At 41.0% G+C, this 5322-nt stretch overlaps 1 long non-coding RNA gene across 1 annotated transcript; it reads right to left on the reverse strand.

Annotated features, from left to right (window-relative positions):
• Nucleotides 1–842: 842 nt before the first annotated feature.
• Nucleotides 843–1668, reverse strand: LOC147486575 (uncharacterized). Its single transcript, XR_015202712.1, has 3 exons — nucleotides 1535–1668; nucleotides 1101–1158; nucleotides 843–993 (listed from the first exon to the last, which is right to left on the reverse strand). It is a non-coding gene; the product is annotated as an uncharacterized LOC147486575 (long non-coding RNA).
• Nucleotides 1669–5322: the final 3654 nt, after the last annotated feature.

Below are 5322 nucleotides of genomic sequence, written 5' to 3' on the forward strand. Positions count from 1 at the left end.
CCATGCCGTTTAAGGACAAAGTCAAACACGCTTTTTGCAAGTTCAAAGTCTAAACGGCATGGCCACCGTTTGGCCTTAGTCTCAACGGCATGGGCTACACCGTTTGGTACTAAGGACAAACGATTGTGGCCATGCCGTTTGGACTTTTGAACTTGCAAAAAATGGTGTGTCTGTTTGGACTTTGTCCCCAACGCGGGCCACACCGTTTGGACTTTGTCCCAAAGCGGCATGGCCCACCGTTTGGTACTAAGGACAACGGTGTGGCCATGCCGTTTTGGGACAAAGTCCAAACGGTGCCGCCATGTCGTTTGGACTTTGAATCCTGCAAAAAATAGATGTCGGTTTGGACTTTGTCCCAAACGGCATGGCCACACCGTTTGGTACTAAGGCCAAACGGTGTGGCCATGCCGTTTGGGACAAAGTCCAAACAGACACGCCATTTTTTTTATCCAAATTCAAATCCAAACGATATCGCCGTACTAAGTCCATATCGTTGATGTTGATGTTTTGGCAATTTATCAGTTTGGTTTGTTTGTGTTGATGTTCATTGATGATCATATGAGTTGAGGTAAATTTGTTGTTGACAAACGTTGGCATTATACTGGTGGTATAGTATCTGCATCAATACATCATATCAACTTACGGAACAAAATTGCAAGTGGGCACGCCAGGTAACAACAAGAACATTTATAATAAGCACATCAAAATGCTTTATGCAATCCCAAATATTATTGTTCTCAGATTACAACATTTAAGCACATCGTAATGAATTAGCAACAAGTATAGCCCCGCTCGCACCTAGTTTTGGCTTGTTCAAGCCTTTCACTCAAGTTTCAGCTCTCTTCAACTTCTCCACCTTCTTCAACACTACTGCTTTTTCTCTCGCTCTTTTCACGACAATTTCTCCCGTTATAGCTAATAACTCAATTTTGGCGCACTTTCTTCGAATGGTGCATAGTCAAGGTGGCAGTGATACTGTGGCATCTTGTGGAACTGTAGCAGTAAGAAACATAACCGCAGAGAATGATGAAAAGACTGAAGATCGATTGATGCAAAGTCGAGGGGCTGGAAACGAACAGATGAGTAGGCAGTATTTTTACCTAAAGCAAAGCTTTGCCTCCAGATTCTCCATTTCTCCTTGAGCCATACTTCTCTTTTCTACAATATCAATGAGATTAGAACTCAGTCTAATTAAACTCCCCAAATGTAACCTAAACCAGCAATATTAAAATTTGAAAATAAAAAGGGAGAAAGAAGTTATCAAAAAAAGCACCGGTCTATCATTATGATGTTTCCTATCTAGAGCCTAGCTAGCAGACAACATTAGATACTATCCAATGGAATGATGCAATGGAACACAACCCCGACCGCAGTCAACTTAACAACACTTGATAAAACTCTAACAAGGAACGCCATATCTAAACCACTCTTAACAAGTCCGGACATCAATGAAGTCCATGACGCTTGAGATAAAAATATCATTAGAACTAGTGAACATTTAGAATCAAAGAGTTTTGAATAAATCTATACTTACAATCGACAGATTACGTATTATTTTTCTCCGGACAATTTCTCGAGTCATGGTTAGCAATCTGTCCACATCTGTGACACTTTCTTCCTGAATTGTTTAGGGCTATCTCTTTGGGGATTTCCATCTATCCGCTTTCTTCTTCCCCTCCCTTTTGTTTGAGAAATGTTGGGATTCAAAATCAATAGCTGAAATAAAGACGAATTAAAATAAATATTTATATCAAATTAAACACTAAATTTATATCAAATTAAACATTCAAATAAAAAAACCTGTGATGTATTAACCGAAGGTATCAAGGCTCTCGAACTGGAGGCTCAAGAATCGGAGGCTTTTGCAACCGGAGGCTCAAGAATGGAGGCTCTGCAACTCTGGGCGTCTCCTTTGTAGGAAGTCTCATTAAACTTTGAAATTTCAATAGCCATTTCACCAATCTTTTCAATAAAATATGAATAACCCTCAAAAGTATGCGACGATCGTAGCCACTTGAGAAGCAACCTTGATAGAATGAGCCACTCAAAGGTTCATTTGAGACATTCCGACCACAAATCCCGATTATCAAACTCCGCTCTATAAGTGTTAGACTTTTTCATCCACCGCGTCAATCTAAAATGGTTTGGAATCTCTTCAATCTCAGATCGCATAAAAACCTTTAAGATATATGACCACAAAGCAAACCCATAAACTGAAAGTACTTGCATTCGCATCTCCTCTAAGGTTCCTCTATCGAAACTCACTCTCCAAACTGAATTCTTTGGGTCTCTCCATTTCACCATGTAGCTTCGGGTTCCATACCCGTCAATTTGTTCCCATCAATTTTGTACTCCATCTTTGCCTTTTCTAGTTGCTCTTTAAATTTATTGAATATTGAGATCATTATGAACCTTCGCGGCATGCATAGGGATGAAAGCATCGTTAGGCACAATCCGTGAACTATGCTCGGTCGCGTAATCGAATCTCTTTCTTTCCTAGCAAGCAAAGTCAAAGACTTCTCATTACCATGTACAAACTGCATAAAGCGTGAAATTCGAATTGACAAACCGGTCATAATGAGCATTCATCGATTCACTTCGACTACCGTGGTGCATACCAAAAAAAAAAAGGTGCCATCGAGATAACAAGGAACCCATTTCTCCCCGATTGAATATATCTCTCACAACCAAGGATTTTCGGGACAACTCATACTTCCAATGATTGTACACCATCTTCTCTCAAAATCAACAATCCTATATCTAAAAAAGAAATAGTGTTCTTCAACTCGTTACCAATGTCTCAAATTTGGTAAATGACATCTTCTCTTGAATTTCTGCATAATATGCCAAAGACGATAACGATGACCCAGTATTAGGAAACACTTTGGCAATGGGCTGCCGTCCATCGCTCTATCCCGGTGGGTGATGATTGCGGTTGGCGCCGACGACCACCCATGGCTGCAAGCCGCCTTAAATAGCCATATGAATGTATCTTACGCCTCATCACAACAATGCTAAACCAAACTGAATCGACCCGATAATGATGGTTGACTCAAAGTAAAAGGGGCAAAAGGCATGGAATATGCATTGGTACGATATGTGGTATCAAAAGACACAACATCTCGAAATATTCATATCGGCATCGAGACCTCCCATGAACCCGAGGAAAAAGTTCACCGCAGTCCCATTTTCATCTAAATCAATAAGCGTAATAGAACCGGGATCCTCCGACTCTTCCGCAGATAAAATATTGCGAAAGACGGCAGGTTGTTCATCACCTTCTTTAGGCATCTTTCCGGTCAAACCATAATAATGGTTCCAACAATCTTTCGTGTAAACCCAACTTCCTCTCCATGGAAAACAGATGCCACTTTCCCAACAGCGGATAAACTGTTATCACTAAATATCTCGGTCAAGCACTTATTTGCCTCGGGCATATGTTTGTTAGTTTTCATGCAAATTCTCTTGATGGGGTCACGGGGACGTGACTATGGTCATTATGAGCAACGCCGACCTCATATATCTCTTCATGCATTCTTTTCTTAATCTTTAATTCTAGCTTGGCAACCACACCGATAGTTGATGTATTTCTTGATCGGACTTCATCTCTTAGGAGTCTTAACCCCTTCACGTGAGCAAAACCAGTAAACAACCACTAACCAAATCCACCTGATTTTGTTGCTTAGAAGTCGTCCGAAACAACAGTCTCAAATCCCTCTTGTTGACCATACTCTTTTGTAATAAGTCTTTGCCCTCGTCAATACTTGTAAAAGTCATTCCTATATAAGGAGCGACTAATGTTTCGTGCCTTGAAGGGGGCTTTAGTAGGCGAAGACCCAACCACGCCTTCTTCGATATTGATTGATGTCTCTGTCTCCATTTCTATAAATCGAAAAATTAAAAATATAAATAACTTAAACAGTCAAAATCCCAATGTACATAAACGGTGTAAATAACTTAAACATGAAACTCCTCGACGAGTTAACCAAATATGCTACTTCACCGAACTCTGTCAGAGTTCAAAACTCTGACAGAGTTCACCGAATATGCTAGTTCACCGAACTCTGATAGAGTTCAAAACTCTGACAAAGTTCACCGAATATGTTAGTTCACCGAACTCTGACAGAATACGGCATGAAGAATATGACAGAGTTCAAAACTCTGACAGCGTCAAAGTTCACCGAATATGATACTTCACCGAACTCTGACAGAGTTCAAAACTCTGACAGAATACGGCATGAAGAATACGACAGAGTTAACCGAACTCTGACAGAATACGACAGAGTTCAAAACTTTGACAGAGTTCACCGAACTCTGAACTTGACAGAGTTTACCGAATATGCTACTTCAACGAACTCTGACAGAGTTCAAAACTCTGAAAGAGTTCAAAACTCTGATAGAGTTCACCGAACTCGGCGAGTTCAAAAACTCCGACGAATCACGGCATGAAGAATACTGATTGAGTTCACGAACTCACGAAAGAGTTTTGAACTCCGGCGTATCACGACGAGTTCAAAACTCGACGTAGTTCACGAATATGTTACTTCAGCGAACTCGACAGAGTTCAAAACTCGAAAGAGTTCAAAACTGAAAAGAGTTCAAAATTTCGATAGAGTTCATCGAACTCCGGCGAGTTCAAAACTTCGACGAATACGGCATGAAGAATACGGCGAGTTCACCGAACTCGAAAGAGTTTTGAACTCGACGAGAATCGACGAGTTCAAAACTTCGACGAGTTCACCGAATATGCTACTTCAACGAACTCGTGAGTTCAAAACTTCGAAAGAGTTCAAAACTCGATAGAGTTCACGAACTTCGGCGAGTTCAAAACTCGACGAGAATATGGCATGAAGAATACGGCCGAGTTCACCGAACTCGAAAGAGTTTTGAACTCGACGAGAATCTGACGAGTTCAAAACTTCGGCGAGTTCACCGAATATGCTACTTCAACGAACTTCGATGAGTTCAAAACTCGAAAGAGTTCAAAACTCGATAGAGTTCATCGAACTCGGCGAGTTCAAAACTCTGACGTAATCGGCATGAAGAATAACGACAGAGTTCACCGAACTCGAAAGAGTTTTGAACTCGACGTAGAATCGGCAGAGTTCAAAACTCGGACGCAGTTCACCGAATATGCTACTCAACGAACTCGACAGAGTTCAAAACTCGAAAAGAGTTCAAAACTCGATAGAGTTCACCGAACTTCGACGAGTTCAAAACTCGGACGAGAATACGGCATGAAGAATACGACGAGTTCACCGAACTTCCACGTATCACGGCATGAAGAATCGACGAGTTCGAACTTCCCGAGTTCAAAACTCG

The sequence above is a fragment of the Coptis chinensis genome, chromosome 7 (genome assembly GCF_015680905.1).
Source record: "Coptis chinensis isolate HL-2020 chromosome 7, ASM1568090v1, whole genome shotgun sequence".
Lineage (NCBI taxonomy): Eukaryota > Viridiplantae > Streptophyta > Magnoliopsida > Ranunculales > Ranunculaceae > Coptis > Coptis chinensis.